The sequence below is a fragment of the Phasianus colchicus genome, chromosome 3 (assembly GCF_987193195.1).
Source record: "Phasianus colchicus chromosome 3, bPhaCol1.hap1.1, whole genome shotgun sequence".
Classification (NCBI taxonomy): domain Eukaryota; kingdom Metazoa; phylum Chordata; class Aves; order Galliformes; family Phasianidae; genus Phasianus; species Phasianus colchicus.
Genome location: NC_143438.1, coordinates 28061775 through 28070829, shown reverse-complemented (window position 1 = coordinate 28070829; position 9055 = coordinate 28061775). Strand labels below are relative to the sequence as shown.

At 38.2% G+C, this 9055-nt stretch overlaps 1 long non-coding RNA gene across 1 annotated transcript; it reads right to left on the bottom strand.

Annotated features, from left to right (window-relative positions):
• Window positions 1-959: 959 nt before the first annotated feature.
• LOC116226323 (uncharacterized) lies at window positions 960-8333 on the bottom strand. Its single transcript, XR_016465053.1, has 4 exons — window positions 8141-8333; window positions 6514-6746; window positions 5187-5428; window positions 960-3809 (listed from the first exon to the last, which is right to left on the bottom strand). It is a non-coding gene; the product is annotated as an uncharacterized LOC116226323 (long non-coding RNA).
• Between the last annotated feature and the right edge of the window lie 722 nt (window positions 8334-9055).

The following is a 9055-nucleotide window of genomic DNA, read 5'->3' as shown; positions in this document are numbered from 1 at the left end:
TGTGATTCAGATGGACAAGGCCAGGGGCAGCAAGAGAGAGATAAGCTGCAGCTTTAATGGCTGTGAAGCGGTCTTTTGTGGGCTTATCTTGAGGAAGATGGCCATCTCAGGGGGAACTCACATGACTCTTGCTCAAGCACCCAGGGATGTCACGTAGGCAGGAGAAAAAGGAGGATAAAAGAGAAACTGAAAACCATGAGGTTTAGGTTTTCTGGCAACAGATTCCTCAAAAGAGGTTTCTGCCATGAGAAGCCTCATGACCCACCTCTCTCCCTCCCAGATTTGCTCTGTGCTCTACCATGATGCTGAAGAAGAACAAAGGTGTCTGCCATCAGATTCCTCACTACGGAACGCCTGCATACTGACGGACTCTCCTGGGCCTGCTACCTGAGTCCTGCTGCTTCCTCCCAAATTGGCTCTGCGACTTCTTCCTGCTACCTGCTTGCTGCCCAAGGCCGGCCACACTGCTGCTCTCCCCCCCCTGCTGCTTCTGCCTCGGACCTTCGAAACATCATGCAACGAGACCGCTGCTGGATCCTGGTGGTGACTATCCCCGCTTTACGCGATTCTTGCTGCTTTCCTACATTTTCTATTGCCCTCCTTCCCTTCCCCATCTCCTTGATTAGGATTTATAATAAACTGGTTGGACCAACATTTGAACCGTTGATTCTTAATCTCACGCCGGATATACAGATATTAAAAGAACCTCATATCCCTCCTATAAATGGGAGCGAGACAGTTGCACAGAAGTTTATGTAGTGAGACAGGGGTGGACATCGATTCATTGGCTGATTCAGCAGCTCAGGAGCTAATACTCAGAACTTCAGAAGTTCATGCTTCTTCCTGTACAGAGAGGCAATCTGCTGTGAGATAGGCAGCTGCCACTCTTTATCTACCTGTGATTGGATGCTATGGAAAATGTGTTCCTCTGACCTTTTAGTACACAGGAAGAACTCAGCTGTGCAGAAACAGAAGAGCTGGGGAAGATAATTGGGTGATGAGGTTTTCCCCTCTAATAAAACACTAAATCTCAAGAACTCAACATTTTACTTTGCTTATTGTAGATGAACCTGATGTTTGCCTTCATGGTGATACACAACTATCAGATGCTGCATATTAGATCTCATATACTTAAACTCCGCATCATGCTCTCCTAATACCTTCAGTACAAGTATCGTCTGCATTGTTTCCTGAGAGCCCAAGTATCACATGTTACAAACTGACATACGCTGGTACTTCATGTTTCCTAAATCTTTCAAAATTTGAAGTTACACAGAGTTGGGCTAAGGTCTTTCCTCTTTTAAAATCAGTCCTGTTTTCTTAAGAAATAAAAACTAAGATTGTTTTATAAATGTAAGCATCCAAGGAAATGACAGTTAATGCAAAGCCTTAACATCAACAAAGTCAAAACAGAAGAGTCTTCTCAAAGATCGCCATAGGAAAAGGCTATTACACAAAAATAGTTTAATATGTTTAATATTTAACCCACACTGCATCCATAGGTGTTTCATACTACGTTTGCCATCACACAAGAAACGCAGAAGTTTAGGATGATATTATTCTTTCCGTAGGTATACTTGATTGATAATAACAGCATAAATCCAATGAGATTGCAGAGAAATTTTAAAAGAAAAATATTCAAAACATCTCTGTTTCAGAAAAGAATATAATTTATACATGAGGGTTTGGAAGGAGATGACAAGCATCAAAAATTTATGAGGGACTAGTCTTTATTTAGATACTTACTAGAGGCCTTCAAAGATGTATGGAAAGATATCCCTTCCATAATCTATGTTACACTATACAAAATTTTGCGCAAGTCTGTCCAAGCCCATCAGAAACTGCTGCATCAGGCACCAAATCCCATTATGAGGTAATTTGTCTTTCAGAAATTAAATTTATTAATTTATACATTAATAAATGACAGCTAACAACTTCATTGTGGTTACAGCAGCTCATTCCACCTTCTGTATCAGTTCTAATAAAGCTCGGAAAAATGCATTACCAAAACTGACATCTCTTTCACCGACCAAATATATTACATATACATGCCCAATAGAATATGGCTCATAAAAAAATTTCACTTAACAAGGAATCAATGATTCAAATAAATACCCAGGACAATAAATTATTCCTATTATATTCAATTTTTCATTCAAACTTGGCAAAAAAGCATTTACAAAGCATAAAGAAGTTACAGAGACAGAAAAATATTCTGTGTTATAATATTTCCCGCAAATGCCTTACAAAAGTAAAGAGGCATATCATTTTCAAAAAAAAACCTGTGTCTTCTGGAGAAGAAAAGTATCCTTTACTGAGAAACATTTTCTTTACAAGCCTTTGCTCTCAAAAAAATTTTGTTGTTTTGTATTTCTTAAAAAATTATTTGAAACTTATATAAAAGATCCACAGTAATTTCATGAACAACTATGTGAAACCTAAGATTCAAAATGTGTAGTTGGAAGAACACCAAGAAAAATGCAGAAAACATTAACATCTTTAAATTCAACCTTTACCGCAGGGTGAACGCTTATAGAAATTTTAGGCTGACCAATTCATTGTGGAAAATTATCTACTTAAGCTTACTGTATAATTTAAACAAGACAACCTCTCTTTTCCTAGAGAAAAACCGAAAGTCTTCACGTATTTGTTATTCATTTTTTTCCAAAGTTTTCCAAGGGATGTAGGGGAACTTTAGGATGTAGGGGAACTTTAGAAACACTTCAGATAAACTTTCTGCTTCAAAGGCAAAGAACTGAAGTAATAAGCAAGCTCATTAATTATAGAATTCAAGACTTTGCTTAAAAGGAAGTGTACTGAAATCTTTGAACAATAAGCAGGTCCCCAAACAAGCATGGATAGCAGTAAGAAATGCAACATTCTGCACCTGCGTAGTTTAAAATTTCATGAAGAGAGGAAAATGTATATTTTTGGTGAAGTCTTTAACAAGTCATGCTTAAATAATCATGAAAGAGCAAAAAGCACATCCACCTAAAACTTTTTCAGAGAAAGGATATTCAACAGTTGTAATAATAGGATATGGAAAGGTTGTCTGGTCCTTCTTTCACATTCACCCTATGTATCTGTCTGTTATTTAGCCTTATACAGTATATCCAGATTAATAACTTAAGTTTTCTTAATGCTAAGAGAAAGAGATTCTTGAGACAGTAGATGAAATAATTTATTGTGGAATCTCCCTAAACTGTTTGAACTAACAACTTCAAATAATTTAACATTGTATCTCACAACAGTGCAAAACTGATTAACTGAGCTTTGCACATTAGCCTAAAAGACTTGAATGAAAAAGGAACATAGTGTTACCTGGAAGACTATCTTTGATATTGACTGCTGTCTTAAAAACAAATAGGCTTCATTTTCAAAGTGCTTCGTTAACAAGGACTCACTTTTATATACCAAATGGATGCATAGTAGAAATAGTTGTATCTACCAAGATGTTAGATTTACACAGGAAGATCAATTGTATTTACATACCTTGAAAATTCTCCCATTATCTATATAATTTGTTTAGAAAACACACTAAGAAATGTGGCAAAACAGCCCAACTTCACTGTTATACAAATTGGAAGGTTGAATCAATAAAGAGATATGGTCCCTTCCAATAGGGATGAAAGTTTTAATCCCTATTGTTCTATTACTTTCATAGGAGCAAGTGAAAATATTTAGGACTTTCCCCATACTGCTTCTGCTATTAAGGCAGGAGTCACCAGCCAGTAGCCCTTCATCTTTCATGCCAGCACCCAGTTCAAGACAAGCTCCATTACTCTGGCCCGGAAAGAATGAGCCTGTAACTGAAAAGACAAATTTAGCATTTATTTCATAATAATACCATTTCACTAACATTCTCCTCAAAGTGAATTTGAACATTATGGCAAAACTTATCTCACCAATAAGTGCATGAAAGGGAAGTAAAACCCTCTCATGAGCAGGCCCCTCAAGCTAAGTCATTTAATTATTGAGTGTGGCCTTCTATTGCATTGCAACAACTGCTTTTAGTCCCAAATATTGCATTTCTATGAAGTGGTACCTGAGAGATGCTTGTGATTTACATCAGGAGAGGAGTTACACAGTGTTGGCCAATAAACTAATCTTGTTAGTCTTACACCTAATTTTTCATTGTTGTGATTTTTTTCATCTAATGATAAAAGCCACGGACTCTGATCCAAATAATTTTACTCAGCAGAATGAATTACTTAGGTTTAAGATGAAGTTTAAAGACTATAAATTTGGTTCAGAAATTTCTGTTGGAAACATAATGCAGCACTTCTAGCTAGTTAGAAAAGAATTTGAATGGAGACCTGTGATGCTGGCAGGCATATATGTATGTTGTTTAAGATACCTTCTCAAGATAAAAATACTCTTTAAGCTTCTGAATCACACAGGGATTAGGAAAAGGAGAGTATGGATAGTGCAGTAAGACTATGAAATAATATTCATTTTGCATTAGTTCCAGTTAGCACCCAAACATAAGAAACAGGAATTACAAGATTTATGGGTCATCCTGAGAAATTATTAATACAACAGAGTCAACAGAATTGCAGACTGCAAAGTCATTTTGCTACTTTCCAGGACTCTTTGTACTGAGTAAATGTGTATGTACACTTAAGCAAAAACAATCACAGAAAGACCTAATTGGTCCTTAGCTAAAGGCTTAGGGAAATATTTTCTGAAGCAGTGTGGACTTCAAAACAAAGAACTTGCTATTGGTAACAACATTTACTGTTGCATAAAGTAATAGTTCCTATATGCTGTTTTGCCAGGATACCCAGGTACATTTATCATACCAGAATTCAGTCAAGAGTAATTGCACCTTTGAAGTGTTTATAATGTAACTTATGTAACTACATTCTTATACTCAGTCTTATTGAGCCATTCTCAGGTTTTATTCATTGTGCAGGTACCAGTGGGACCTCCAACTTCAGATTTTGTCCAATATGCAAATATATTTCATGAAAACAAACTGTGTCTTGAATATGAAAGAAAATAGTTCTGATAAAGGAAACAAACTTTACTGCTATAAAGTTCAGCAGTTCTAAAGAATCTAAATGCTTTATTTTCTCCAGAAAAATTAATGAAAAATTCAGTTGTGCACACAATGCTCATCTTTGATCCATTTATCTGCTCACAGAATCAAAAAGCATACACAGAGCTCCACTAGTCACTGTTACCTGGCCAGTAGAACTGCCATGTATTTCAAGGCATGGAGGCAGCAGCCACTCCGATAGGTAACCAGAGAGTTCTGGCCTCTTCCATAGCCACTGAGTTGCTTGAGGCAATCAAGCTTTAGTAGTCACTTAGAGCCACATATTCACTTATTCATACTTCCCGTATGCATCTAAAAGGTGCCCAGCCCATTTGCATGAGATTTTGGTTTGGTTTCTGTCCAGTTCCTGCCTTACTTCTTCAGGAACTGCAAATACAAAGGACAAACACTGACACACTGCTCATACATCAGTACTCAAGCCACAGCATTTGTAGTGCATCACTACCACTCATCTCCTCTGTCAGTGGCCAGTCCACGTTTTTTAAATCTGAGTAGTGCAGCTGTGTACTGAATGGAAGAGATGTGCTTTTAAGAGCTTCCCAGTAGTCCACATTTCCCTTCTGAATGCTTAGTGCCAGCATACCCTGAAAACAGACATTCATGTATCCCTATGTATCCCAAGGAGAAGCCAATAAATCCTCTATGTCTCTTAATTTATTTTTTTTCCCCCTCAGAGGGCACTGCATGAAGCTACATTTCATTTTTCTTTGCTGATTTTATGAATGCTCTGTGGAGGACACACCTTCCTGCTTGGAGGGTACTTCATGTGTTTCATAGTGCTGCTGCTCAGCAAGAAACCCACTGATAAGGCTGTCTATAGCTTGATCCTTCTCTTATCAGGACAGCAGAATCAACAGACCTTTTCAGCCTTCTCTCATTTTTCTATTCCCAGCAAAGTAACCTCCAGCTAACAACCTCCATCTCTTCTCACAGTCTTTCTCCTCTGATTATTACCGGAATAAAGAACATTCCCCCCATCCTACAGTGCAAATGCTCTGAGAATAACACAGCTTTTGTAACTGTGTACAATGTGGTAATGGCAAGTATAAGAGATTAGTAGTTTAGTGAAAGAAAATGCATTTTCATCCTGATGCTGTCTTGCATTACCTTAGGCTACATGCTCCAGCTTCCACCTGCACTAAGTTAGGAGCATACATAGCATAATATGAGGCATCCTGACAGATGCAGTAGTTTAAAACGTGGGTTTGAAACTTGAAAGTACTACCTCTGATTTCTAGACCCCTCTAATAAAGGGTCAGGTGCTCATGGGCTTTTGCTTCTCTGCCCACTACAGAGTCTGGCTTTTCAAATGACACTGCTAAGATTTGCACTCCTGACCAGAAACAGTGAATTACTAATGATTACCCCATGAGCACTGCCACACTAAGCACCATCATTATACTGCAGGTACCACGCCCATCAAACCACATATACGAAATGCTGACACAAACCTTAACAGCTGGGCTTATTCAGAAGGAATACTTCTGGTTTTGGAGAAATTCTTCTGTAGGTTTCTGTGTTCCCTGGGATAAACCAGGATTACTGAATTACAGGTAGAAATTGCTGTGAATTACTGGGAGATATTAGATATAATAGCCCCTCTGCAAGTCTGCAGAGTTCTTCAGTATTCATGTAAATGGATTCAAGATTAACTTGTCTTTCCTTGTGAACCTGTGAAAATGCTCTGCAAATACACAGAAAGATATGTTAGCAATCTGTTTTCAGTTGATGACTGTGATAAGAATTTCTAAAATCTTTCATTTGCTCCAGCTGGGAATCATCATCTTCAAGGAAAACTCAGACAGAATCACCTTCTCATCCAGCAGTTGCATATTAACTACAAAAGCTGAATCCTCCTAGAGAAGCCAGTATTATAAGAACAGCTGTAATATTAAATTCTTAACAGGAGGGTAACAGCCACCACATCTGCAGATGTAGACAATGGTGCTGATGTCCATATTGTTTCCAAATTTTATCTCAGTAGTCTGAAAGGAACACAAGACTGACGAGATGGCTTTCAAAAAAAAAAAAAAAAAAACCTTTTTCCCCAAGTTTATAATCTTTAAAAAAACCTATCAAATTCCTATTTCTCCTCTGCTTTTTAGTAAACAGCTTAAAAAGTAAAACTTCAGGAAATGGTTTAAATTTAGCTCTCAAATTTACTTCTATTTCATATTTTTAAAATGAGATTTGAATATGAATTGAGAGAACAAAGCTACGTTATCTTTTTAGGTTTGCAATATAATTCTGCCTTTTACAGGAGAAAAAAAAAAAACAAGAAGTCATGAACCTCCAAATCAGAACAATACCATGAAGAGTAGTATTTATTAGTGAATTAAATGGAGCTAGTAGGCATTCTCAAAAGTGCTTACAAAACAAACTAAAGGAGACTCCAAGTAAAGAAAACCTAAGTTTCCCTTCCAAACACACCACTGGTGGCAAAGTGACTATACACGTTCCTGTAAGTCACTGCATATTACAAGTCTCCCATCAAGAGTGGAATCAGATTCTGGCACTGCTGCACCATTTTTATTCAGTCTTTGATACTGCTAGGGATAACAGTCACTTGATGTTAATAAAATGGTACAGAACCTGGGACACATTTTTGTACTAAGTACAGTGCTGCTTTCACTTCAAGGAATGCACTTTGACGATGCTGTGATGAAAAAAAGAGACCCAAAATACCTATTTTTAGACATCTTTGTTGACAAAAAAAATAATAGGATTATGGCAATTCTGAGTTCTTCTCCTACTCACAATAGTCCCTTTGGCTATGTAAAGTACTGAATTTAAAAAGATGCTAAAAAGAATTAGTGCCTTCCTAGGCTATTGTCTCGCTCCGATTTGTAGGAGGGAGAGGACGTTCTTTTAATATCTATATCCCCGGTGTGAGATTAAGAAACAACGGTTCAAATGTTGGTCCGACCAGTTTATTACAGATGTTAATTAGGGAGATAGGGAAGGGGAGGACGGACGCTATTATGAATTAGGGTAATGGGGAAGGGGAAGGAGGGCGATAGAAAAGGTAAGAAAGAAGAAGCAAGGAGTCTTTATAGGAAGCAAGAGGGACATAGTCACCACCATGGATCCAGCGAGGTTCATAGTTCAGTCATTGATCTTCAATAGCGGTGGGTCATCAGGCGTTGTTGTTCTGTTGACAACGACGATGGCTACGACCATGGTGATGATGGCCCCTTTTCAATGCTTTCAAAGTGGTCGAGTCAGCTGTCTTTGGAGTGACAGCTCAAATCCAAGGTGGTTGAGTCAGCTCTCCTTGGAGTGGCAGCTTCTGGCCCTGGGATCTTAGTGGAAACTCCTTTGTTCCCATCTTCCTGGCCTTGCCAGCAGATAAGAGGGAGCAGGGAGGCGCCAACTTGTATCTTGCCTTCACAGGATACAGTGGCATCATCCCCCAATTTCCCATAGCAAGCTGGAGTTATTTAGTCACAGGCCAAATCTTCCGCCAGTAAAAACTCCTGAGCACTATCTTCTGGAGGCAAACAGCTAAAATTGTCCACACAGCAACACCCATCACTCATCTCCTAGACAAGTCAGTCTTATCACAAGAAATATCTCAGAAAGCAAGCTTTGAGCCAAAAAACAAGGAAGGATTCTCACAGCTATTTTATCAGTTTGGGCTCTTAAAAGATACGTCAGACAGATATTCGGGATAGCGAGGGACGTGTCGTTCCTTTCTCTTATGGAAGGGAAACAACCACCTCTTTCCAATAGCAAAAATCTTACTGAGATTCATAAAGGGGATAATCCTCCTGTGATCCAAGATCGTAGCATTAAAAAGCATACAGTTAAACTCAAACAGACCTCTGGTAGAGTGCATTAATCCAGAAAGCCCGAGTCTGCAAATGTATTATAATTATAAGATGAATACGGCCAACTGATACTAAAGGCTACCTGTAAATTGTTGTAATTTGTATTCAGAGAGAATTCAGCATTCCAAGCAACCTTAAAAATAGATCTCTAATATTCTTACAT